This window comes from Oncorhynchus keta, chromosome 16, assembly GCF_023373465.1.
Source record: "Oncorhynchus keta strain PuntledgeMale-10-30-2019 chromosome 16, Oket_V2, whole genome shotgun sequence".
Lineage (NCBI taxonomy): Eukaryota > Metazoa > Chordata > Actinopteri > Salmoniformes > Salmonidae > Oncorhynchus > Oncorhynchus keta.
In genome coordinates, this window is record NC_068436.1 from 20,162,934 (window position 1) to 20,175,433 (window position 12,500).

At 46.0% G+C, this 12,500-nt stretch overlaps 1 protein-coding gene and 1 long non-coding RNA gene across 2 annotated transcripts in view; both read left to right on the forward strand.

Annotated features, from left to right (window-relative positions):
* LOC127907897 (dynein axonemal heavy chain 6-like) overlaps positions 1-12,500 on the forward strand; it is a 147,341-nt gene that overhangs the window by 104,827 nt on the left and 30,014 nt on the right.
* LOC127908045 (uncharacterized) overlaps positions 7,847-12,500 on the forward strand; it is a 6,285-nt gene continuing 1,631 nt past the window's right edge. The window contains exons 1-2 of the long non-coding RNA XR_008066039.1: positions 7,847-7,891; positions 12,442-12,500. The exon at positions 12,442-12,500 is cut by the window's right edge and continues 29 nt beyond it. This is a non-coding gene — a long non-coding RNA (uncharacterized LOC127908045). The remainder of the gene's footprint in view (positions 7,892-12,441) is intronic.

Genomic DNA, 12,500 nt, shown 5'->3' on the forward strand with positions numbered 1-12,500 from the left:
GTTCAAACCCAAACCAGAAAGAGGGCTCAGGTTTGTTGTAATATGCAGCACAACATAAATGTTGATAATCTGTCAATTGTCACTGGTCTATAACAGGACTGTCTGGAATCTCTCCCTAAAATGAAGATATGTCTTGAGCCAGACAATGATTCCCACTTCTTCTATCCCTCAGCAGTCTTTACTCAGCCCATTAGGAATGCATCATTTTAAATCTCCTAGTTAAGAGTGCCTGTATACCAGAGGGCTTGTCAGCCTCTTTCCCGCTCTGCAGGAGAGAGAAACAGAGAGGGGGAGAGAGTCCCCTCTAACCTGTGACTGTGTGTAGAATACTGATGTCCCCATGTGTCTGTGTGTAGTCAATGACTTAGCTGTCTCCAGAAACACAGCTCTAGGATCAGCTAACCCTCCCCAATTCTAACTCTAATCATAAGGTGTGCCATACACTAAACTAGCCTGAGAACAGTGTGTTGGGACACAGACTTCATAATCTTTCTCTAGAGCAGGGTTTTTGAAGAGTTCTGACAAGAGTGGATTGCTGAATGTATTATTCAATGACTCTATATCTAATGGGCGGTTTAGTCTGTCTCTATATGTCGTTATTTAAGCAGGGGAAAGATGGCCGCTTTGTCTGAAACTGGGACCCTAAACCATTGGGGGGCCATTCTCATTAAAATGATGTCCTGGTCCTCCGTCCTTATCTTCTTTTCACCCCCCACCTCATCTTTTCTCCATCCATCACCTCGGTTCTCCACGTAATACCCAATGTCCCCTTGTCCTCCCCTCCTCTACTGTCTCCTCTCCACACACCCCCTCTATCTATCATTCTCTTCTATCTCAACTCCTTCTCTCTTCCTCCCTCCCCCCTGGCTCTCTCTCTCTCCTCCCTCCCCCTGGCTGGCTCTCTCTCCTCCCTCCACCCTGTCTCTCTCTCTCTCTCTCTCCCTCCCTCCCCTGTTTCTCTCTCCCTCCCTCCCCCTGTCTCTTCCTCCCCCTTTCTCTCTCTCCCTCCCTCCCCCCTGTCTCGCTCTCCCTCCCTCCTCCCTGTCTCTCTCTCCCTCCCTCCTCCCTGTCTCTCTCTCTCCTCCCTCCCCTGTCTCTCTCTCTCTCCCTCCCTCCCCTGTCTCTCTCCCTCCCTCCCCTTGTCTCTCTCTCCCTCCCTCCCCCTGTCTCTCTCTCCCTCCCTCCCCCTGTCTCTCCCCCTGTCTCCCCCTGTCTCTCTCTCCCTCCCTCCCCCTGTCTCTCTCTCCCTCCCTCCCCCTGTCTCTCTCTCCCTCCCTCCCCCTGTCTCCCCCCTGTCTCTCTCTCCCTCCCTCTCCCCTGTCTCTCTCTCCCTCCCTCCCCCATCAGGATCATCCAGAGAGGCCTGAGGTGCCATGGCTGTCAGAGTTTACCTGGCAGACATGCTGTGAGCTGGAGGACACTCTGCCCTGCTTCAACGGCATCAAGGAGAGATCACCGCCACACCCATCTCTATAAAACTAGGTAGAGTAACACACAACTAAAATAACCTAGACACCGATCTCTATAAAACTAGGTAGAGTAACACACAGCTAAAATAACCTAGACACCCATCTCTATAAAACTAGGTAGAGTAACACACAGCTAAAATAACCTAGACACCCATCTCTATAAAACTAGGTAGAGTAGTAACACACAACTAAAATGAACCTAGACACCCATCTCTATAAAACTAGGTAGAGTAGTAACACACAACTAAAATAACTCTAGACACCCATCTCTATAAAACTAGGTAGAGTAGTAAACACACAACTAAAATAACCTAGACACCCATCTCTATAAAACTAGGTAGAGTAGTAACACACAACTAAAATAACCTAGACACCCATCTCTATAAAACTAGGTAGAGTAGTAACACACAACTAAAATAACCTAGACACCCATCTCTATAAAACTAGGTAGAGTAACACACAACTAAAATAACCTAGACACCCATCTCTATAAAAACTAGGTAGAGTAACACACAACTAAAATAACCTAGACACCCATCTCTATAAAACTAGGTAGAGTAGTAACACACAGCTAAAATAACCTAGACACCTATCTCTATAAAACTAGGTAGAGTAGTAACACAACTAAAATAACCTAGACACCCATCTCTATAAAACTAGGTAGAGTAGTAACACACAACTAAAATAACCTAGACACCCATCTCTATAAAACTAGGTAGAGTAACACACAACTAAAATAACCTAGACACCCATCTCTATAAAACTAGGTAGAGTAGTAACACACAACTAAAATAACCTAGAGCTTACCACTGGGTAGAGTAGTAACACAGCTAAAATAACCTAGAGATTACCACTAGGTGAGTAGTAACACAGCTAAAATAACCTAGAGATTACCACTAGGTAGAGTAGTAACACAGCTAAAATAACCTAGAGTATACCACTAGGTAGAGTAGTAACACAGCTAAAATAACCTAGAGTATACCACTAGGCAGGTAGTAACACAGCTAAAATAACCCAGAGATTACCACTAGGTAGAGTAGTAACACAGCTAAAATAACCCAGAGATTACCACTAGGTAGAGTAGTAACACAGCTAAAATGTAGAGATTACCACTAGGTAGAGTAGTAACACAGCTAAAATAACCTAGAGATTACCACTAGGTAGGTAGTAACACAGCTAAAATAACCTAGAGATTACCACTAGGTAGAGTAGTAACACAGCTAAAATAACCTAGAGATTACCACTACCTTGTAATCTGCTAATGATGTCAATGTCAATGCTAATGTTGTCAATGGGAACACACACTCTTCTGCCTAGCTACAGAAGTAGATGAATATTGGAGTGTGTGTTCCCAGGTCATCTGGAAGTGTGTTTCAACCCAGAGAACTGGCAGGGCTACGTGTCTGACTCCCAGCTGCCTCCTACTCAGAGGAGATGTCTGAAGAAGAGAAGGAAAAGGCAAACGGGGTCAGGGGTCACTGGGATCAGAGACTGGGGGCCTTCCAGAAACTGGTGCTCATCAAGAGCTTCATGGGAGGAGAAGGTAGTGGGGTTGTTGTACGTGTGTGTGTGTGTGTGTGTGTGTGTGTGTGTGTGTGTGTGTGTGTGTGTGTGTGTGTGTGTGTGTGTGTGTGTGTGTGTGTGTGTGTGTGTGTGTGTGTGTGTGTGTGTGTGTGTGTGTGTGTGTGTGTGTGTGTGTGTGTGTGTGTCAGTCTGGAAAAGGGCTGCCAGTTTTCTTGGCATCTCTCTCATTGTATGTTGCATATCAATGGTCATATTTGATAGGAGTTGCCCTTCAGGCCACACAGCGATATTTGCAGTTATGTTCATCCATCCGTTTTATTTAGGGTGTGTTCTTAAATTCAATCTGGAGTGCCAGAGTGTTGTCAGACTGTACGTTGGTAAATCCAGAGCGTTTGGCTCTCAGAGCGTATACTGGACGCTCTGCACGCGAGGTTTGAGCGAGCGTTCTGACCTCACAACTATCGTCAACCACCCTGCTTTTAACCTGGCTAGCTACTTCCAGACACATAATGAGAGAACACCTCACTCTGACCATTTTTTCGCTTGAGCTAGCAGAGCTGGTTAGGCTGTTTTCATGTTATTTTTAATTTTATTTATTTAACTAGGCAAGTCAGTTAAGAACAAATTCTTATTTTCAACGACGGCCTAGGAACAGTGGGTTAACTGCCTGTTCAGGGCAGAACGACAGATCTGTACCTTGTCAGCTCGGGATTTGAATCCAGAACCTTCCGGGGTTACCGAGTCCCAACGCCTAGGCTACCCTGCCGCCCCCTGAGTGTTGGTGACGTAACTGTGCCGCTGACAACATTTTAATGATGTTTTTTTGCTAACGCTTGCATGACAGCGGCTATATTCAGCTGGTGTTGAACGCTTGTAAATGCAGTTATTCTGCTCTCTGAAACACTCAGAGGAGAGTACTCTGGAATCAGAGTAGATAGCCGAGGAGTTGACTTACTCTCCTGCCACTCTCCTCCCTCCCTCTAGGTGGTGTCATTTGCGGTGACAGAGCTCTTGTGATCGTGAGCCTGGGGAAACAGTTTGTAGAGAACCCTCCTGTTGACCTGGCCACTCTCTACGGTGACATGTCTCCCTCCACCCCCCTGGTCTTCATCCTCAGTACCGGATCAGACCCCATGGGAGCCTTCCAACGCTTCGCCAAGGAGAGGGGATACCTGGACAGGTGAGGGGGTGGGACAGCGGGAGGATGGAGGAGAAGGGGGAGGGAGGGAGGGAGGGAGGGGTAGTTGGGTACCCCTGTCCCCCTCTCTGAGACTGTTCCCCTCTCTATGTCGGTCCCCTGCATCTCAGTATTAACAACTTGTCCTTCTTTCTCATCATGTGTCCAGGTTTGGCTGGTGGAGGCCGTCATTGTAAATAAGAATTTGTTCTTAACTGACTTGCCTAGTTAAATAAAGGTTCAATGAAAAATAAATCACTACAAATCTCTCTCTAGGTCAGGGTCCTCTCTGTCTCTCAGTATTATCTCTGTCTCTCAGTATTAACTCTCTGTCTCTCAGTATTAACTCTCTGTCTCTCAGTATTAACTCTGTCTCTCAGTATTAACTCTGTCTCTCAGTATTAACTCTCTGTCTCTCAGTATTAACTCTGTCTCTCAGTATTATCTCTGTCTCTCAGTATTAACTCTCTGTCTCTCAGTATTAACTCTGTCTCTCAGTATTATCTCTGTCTCTCAGTATTAACTCTCTGTCTCTCAGTATTAACTCTCTGTCTCTCAGTATTATCTCTGTCTCTCAGTATTAACTCTCTGTCTCTCAGTATTAACTCTCTGTCGCTCAGTATTATCTCTGTCTCTCAGTATTAACTCTCTGTCTCTCAGTATTAACTCTCTGTCTCAGTATTAACTCTGTCTCTCAGTATTAACTCTGTCTCTCAGTATTAACTCTCTGTCGCTCAGTATTATCTCTGTCTCTCAGTATTAACTCTCTGTCTCTCAGTATTAACTCTCTGTCTCTCAGTATTAACTCTCTGTCTCTCAGTATTAACTCTCTGTCGCTCAGTATTATCTCTAACTCTCAGTATCAACTCTGTCTCTCAGTATTAACTCTCTGTCTCTCAGTATTAACTCTCTGTCTCTCAGTATTAACTCTCTGTCTCTCAGTATTAACTCTCTGTCTCTCAGTATTAACTCTCTGTCTCTCAGTATTAACTCTCTGTCTCTCAGTATTAACTCTCTGTCTCTCAGTATTAACTCTCTGTCTCTCAGTATTAACTCTGTCTCTCAGTATCAACTCTGTCTCTCAGTATTAACTCTCTGTCTCTCAGTATTAACTCTCTGTCTCTCAGTATTAACTCTCTGTCTCTCAGTATTAACTCTCTGTCTCTCAGTATTAACTCTCTGTCTCTCAGTGTTATCTCTCTGTCTCTCAGTGTTATCTCTCTGTCTCTCAGTGTTATCTCTCTGTCTCTCAGTATTAACTCTCTGTCTCCCAGTATTAACTCTCTGTCTCTCAGTATTAACTCTCTGTCTCTCAGTATTAACTCTCTGTCTCTCAGTATTAACTCTGTCTCTCAGTATTAACTCTCTGTCTCTCAGTATTAACTCTCTGTCTCCCAGTATTAACTCTCTGTCTCTCAGTATTAACCCCATGTCTCTCTCTCCTGGGTGAGGTCTGTCTCTCTAGGTCAGGGTCTCTCAGTGTTAACCCCATGTCTCTCTCTCCAGGGTGAGGTCTATCTCTCTAGGTCAGGGTCTCTCAGTATTAACTCTGTCTCTCTCCAGGGTGAGGTCTATCTCTAGGTCAGGGTCTCTCAGTGTTAACTCTCTGTATCTCTCTCCAGGGTGAGGTCTATCTCTAGGTCAGGGTCTCTCAGTATTAACCCTATGTCTCTCTCTCCAGGGTGAGGTCTATCACTCTAGGTCAGGGTCTCTCAGTATTAACCCTATGTCTCTCTCTCCAGGGTGAGGTATATCTCTCTAGGTCAGGGTCTCTCAGTGTTAACCCTCTGTCTCTCTCTCCAGGGTGAGGTATATCTCTCTAGGTCAGGGTCTCTCAGTATTAACTCTGTCTCTCTCCAGGGTGAGGTCTATCTCTAGGTCAGGGTCTCTCAGTATTAACCCTGTCTCTCTCTCTCTAGGGTGAGGTATATCTCTCTAGGTCAGGGTCTCTCAGTGTTAACCCTCAGACCTCACCCTGGAGAGAGATACAATCTCTCTAGGTCAGGGTCTCTCAGTGTTAACCCTCTGTATCTCTCTCCAGGGTGAGGTCTATCTCTCTAGGTCAGGGTCTCTCAGTGTTAACCCTCTCTATCTCTCTCCAGGGTGAGGTCTATCTCTCTAAGTCAGGGTCTCTCAGTGTTAACCCTCTGTATCTCTCTCCAGGGTGAGGTCTATCTCTCTAGGTCAGGGTCTCTCAGTGTTAACCCTCTGTATCTCTCTCCAGAGTGAGGTCTATCTCTCTAAGTCAGGGTCTCTCAGTGTTAACCCTCTGTATCTCTCTCCAGAGTGAGGTCTATCTCTCTCAGTCAGGGTCTCTCAGTGTTAACCCTCTGTATCTCTCTCCAGGGTGAGGTCTATCTCTATAGGTCAGGGTCTCTCAGTGTTAACCCTCTGTATCTCTCTCCAGGGTGAGGTCTATCTCTCTAAGTCAGGGTCTCTCAGTGTTGACCCTCTGTATCTCTCCAGAGTGAGGTCTATCTCTCTAGGTCAGGGTCTCTCAGTGTTAACCCTCTGTATCTCTCTCCAGGGTGAGGTCTATCTCTCTAAGTCAGGGTCTCTCAGTGTTAACCCTCTGTATCTCTCTCCAGAGTGAGGTCTATCTCTCTCAGTCAGGGTCTCTCAGTGTTAACCCTCTGTATCTCTCTCCAGGGTGAGGTCTATCTCTCTCAGTCAGGGTCTCTCAGTGTTAACCCTCTGTATCTCTCTCCAGGGTGAGGTCTATCTCTCTAGGTCAGGGTCTCTCAGTGTTAACCCTCTGTATCTCTCTCCAGGGTGAGGTCTATCTCTCTAAGTCAGGGTCTCTCAGTGTTAACCCTCTGTATCTCTCTCCAGAGTGAGGTCTATCTCTCTAGGTCAGGGTCTCTCAGTGTTAACCCTCTGTATCTCTCTCCAGGGTGAGGTCTATCTCTCTAGGTCAGGGTCTCTCAGTGTTAACCCTCTGTATCTCTCTCCAGGGTGAGGTCTATCTCTCTAAGTCAGGGTCTCTCAGTGTTAACCCTCTGTATCTCTCTCCAGAGTGAGGTCTATCTCTCTCAGTCAGGGTCTCTCAGTGTTAACCCTCTGTATCTCTCTCCAGGGTGAGGTCTATCTCTCTAGGTCAGGGTCTCTCAGTGTTAACCCTCTGTATCTCTCTCCAGGGTGAGGTCTATCTCTCTAGGTCAGGGTCTCTCAGTGTTAACCCTCTGTATCTCTCTCCAGAGTGAGGTCTATCTCTCTAGGTCAGGGTCTCTCAGTGTTAACCCTCTGTATCTCTCTCCAGGGTGAGGTCTATCTCTAGGTCAGGGTCTCTCAGTGTTAACCCTCTGTATCTCTCTCCAGGGTGAGGTCTATCTCTAGGTCAGGGTCTCTCAGTGTTAACCCTCTTGTATCTTCTCTCCAGGGTGAGGTCTATCTCTCTAGGTCAGGTCTCTCAGTGTTAACCCTCTGTATCTTCTCCAGGGTGAGGTCTATCTCTCTAGGTCAGGGTCTCTCAGTGTTAACCTCTGTATCTCTCTCCAGGGTGAGGTCTATCTCTAGGTCAGGTCCTCAGTGTTAACCCCTGTATCTCTCCAGGGTGGGTAAGGTCTCTCTAATCTCTAGGTCAGTCAGGTCAGGGTCCTATAGCTGAGAAGATGATTCTGAAGCTCTGAAGAGCGGTAACTGGATCTTCCTCCAGAACTGTCACCTGGCTGTGTCCGGATGTTAGCCATGGAGGAACTTATCAAGACCTTCACTGAGCCGGGTCAGAAACCGCCACACACCCTACACACGCTACATATAGACACCCTAGACACACACACACACTACCTACAGACACCCTACACACACACTACATACACACACCCTACACACACACACTACCTACAGACACCCGCACACACACTACCTACAGACACCCTACACACACACTACACACATACACACACACTACCTACAGACACCCTACACACACACTACCTACAGACACCCTACACACACTCACATACACACACCCTGGCACACACAACACACACACACTACCTACAGACACCCTACACACACTACATACACACACACCCTACACACACACACTACCAACAGACACCCTACACACACACACTACATACACACTACACACACACTACATATAGACACCCTACACACACACACTACATACACACTACACACACTAAATACAGACACCCTACATATAGACCCCTACACACACACACACTACATATAGACACACTCTACACACACACCCTACACACACACACACACTACATAGACACACCCTCACACACACACCCTACACTCACACACACTACCCACAGACACCCTACACACACACTACATACAGACACCCTACATACAGACACCTACAGACACCCTACACACACACTACATATAGACACCCTACACACAGACACCCTAAACACACACACACATCACTACATACAGACACCCTAAACACACACACCTACATACAGACACCTAAACACACACACACTACCAACAGACACCCTAAACACACACATACACACTACACACACTACATATAGACACCCTACACACACACTACATATAGACACACCACACACACACTAAATACAGACACCCTAAATAGACCCCCCCTACACACACACTACATATAGACACACCCACACATAACACACACACACACTACATATAGATACCCTAAACATACATACAGAGACACCCTAAACACACACACACACCCTACACACACACCCTGCATATAACACACTAAACATACACTACATATAGACACCCTACACACACACCCTACACACACACCCCACACACAGACACCCACACCCTACACACACACCCTACACACCCACACCCTATATACAGACACCCTACACACACACCCTACATACAGACGCCCTAAACACACACACCCCTACATACAGACAAACACTGTAGACACACACCCTACATATAGACACACCCCCTACATACAGACACCCCAAAACACACACACACCCTACATATAGACACCCTCACACACAGACACCCTAAACACACACACACCCTACATACAGAATTCTAAACACACACACACTACATATAGACACACCCTACATACAGACACCCTAAACACACACACACACACCCTACACACAGACACCCTAAACACACACACCCTACATATGACACCCTAAAACACACACACACTCTACACACACACAATTCCTACACACACACCCTACATACACACACCCTACATACAGACACCCTACATACAGACACCCTAAACACACACACACACACTACATATAGACACACCCTACACACACACTACATACATACACCCTACACACACACACTACTTACAGACACCCTACACACACACACTACCTACAGACACCCTACACACACACTACATACACACACCCTACACACACACACTACCTACAGACACCCTACACACACACTACCTACAGACACCCTACACACATACTACATACACACACCCTACACACACACACTACCTACAGACACCCTACACACACACTACATACACACTACACACACTACATATAGACGCCCTACACACACACTACATATAGACACACCCTACACACACACTAAATACAGACACCCTACAAATAGACCCCTACACACACACTACATATAGACACACCCTACACACACACCTTACACACACACACACTACATATAGACACACCCTACACACACACACACTACATATAGATACCCTAAACATACACTACATAAACCCTAAACACACACACACACACACCCTACATATAGACACCCTACATACAGACACCCTAAGACACACACACACACTACATACAGACACCCTAAACACCCCCACACACACTCTACATATAGACACACCCTACATACAGACACCCTAAACACACACACACCCTACATACAGACACCCTAAAACACACACACACACACCTACATATAGACTAACATACATCATATACACACCCTACACACACACACACACACACACCCTACATATAGACACCCATACACTACATACACACCCTAAACACACACACGCACCATTTATATTGACAGATATTCTACAGTATATGACATCCGAGGTCATATAGGTAGGATGCAGGATTTGTTCTTAACAGAATTGCCTAGTTAAATAAAAGGTAAAATAAACAGACAAACAGATGTCCTAACCCGACTACACACAAAACTCTACACACACACACCCTCTACATATAGACACCCTACACAAACACCCTGGAGTGGTTGAAAAACTGTTTTAATGACTCCAACCTAAGTGATAGAAACTTCCAACATACAGACACCCTAAAATCAGGTACCCTACAGGTGTTGCTGTGTGGGTTACACACACACAGGATGACATATAGAATGGCCCTAAACACACACACCCTGCACCTGCGGCTGTCCTAAACACTGGACACCCTACATACAGACACGCAAACCTACACTGACTGACCCTATGTAGACACCCAACACAGTTTACACCCTACTACAGACATTCTGTCACCTCCTCCCTGTTAGACACGGGGTGATCCAGAACACTCAGCTGTTCCTGAGCTCCATGCCCACCCTAAGGTGTTCCACTGTCACCCCTCCAGAACTCTGTCAACACACACACACCTTTACACACAGGCAATAGATTCTACAACTCAAACTTCGGTTCTACTACACCCTTTTTAGATTCTGGATACACTCAGTCTTAGATGACAGAAACCTCAGTCTTAGGTTCTACACACCCTCATACTTTGGACACCTAAAGACATCACAGTCCTAGGTTCAGACAACTCTAGACTTAGTTCTACACACACAGTCTTAGGTTCATATAGACATAACATACAGACTACACTAAAACACACACACACACCCTAGTTATACAGACACCCTCAACACACACACACCCTACATTTAGACAGATTGCCTCAACCTTAGACACACTCACACACACACACCTACATACAGGACACCCTAAACTCACACCAGCACACCCTACATACAGACACCTAAACACACACACACACCCAACATATAGACACCCTACATACAGACACCTAAACACACACACACACCCTACATATAGACACCCTCATCAGACACCCTAAACACACACACACCCTACATATAGACACCCTGCATACATAAACCCTAAACACACACACACACACACACCTACATATAGACACCCTACATACAGACACCCTAAACACACACACACCCTACATACTACACCCTAAACAGCCACACACCCTACATATAGACACCCTCACAACACAGCACACCCTACATATAGACACCCTACACACACACACACCCTACATACAGACACCCTAAACACACACACACCCTAGCATGGACACCCTAAACACACACACACACACCCTACATATAGACACCCTACATACAGACACACTAAACACACACACACCACCCTACATACAGACACCCTAAGCCACTCCACACACCCTACATACAGACACCCTCAACCTTACACACACCCAACATATAGACACCCTCATACAGACACACTAAACACACACACACACACCCTACATAGCCACTCCTCTCAACACACACACCCTCTCAGACACCCTAAACACACACACAACCTACATACAGACACCTAAACACACACACACACACACCCTACATACAGACACCCTCAACCACAGCCACACCTACATATAGACACCCCTCAACATAAAACCCTAAACACACACACACACACACCCTACATATAGACACCCTACTCAGACACCCTAAACCACACCCTACAACCAGACACCCTAAACACTTAGCCACACCTACATCAGACACCCTACACACACACACAACCATTTATAGCCATATTCCAACCTTATGCCATCCTGGGTCAAGGTAGGATTAAGATTTGTTCTCAACTTAGCCTAGTTAAATAAAGGTCAAATAAAATAAATAAATAAAACAAAACAAAGTAGATGTCTCAACCTTGCCAAAACTATAGTTTGTTTACAAGAAATTTGTAGCCAGTGGTTGAAAAAAATAGTTTTAATGACTCCAACCTTAGCCGTGATGTAAACTTCCCACTTCAACTGTATGTACCTGGGTCTCAAGGTGGTGTGAGGTGTTGCTCTGTGGTTAGCCAGTCAGGACACAGGATGAATGGGATTTGAATGGCTCTCACACACACACCCTGCACCTGCGGCTGTCCTGTGCTGCTGGACCTCTCTACGACACGCTATGGACTGGACTGACCCTTAGTGTGTGCCTGTCAATGTCTACTGACTCATTCTGTCACCTCCTCCCTGTTAGACACGGTGATCCATGAGAACTTCAGGTTGTTCCTGAGCTCCATGCCCACCAAGGTGTTC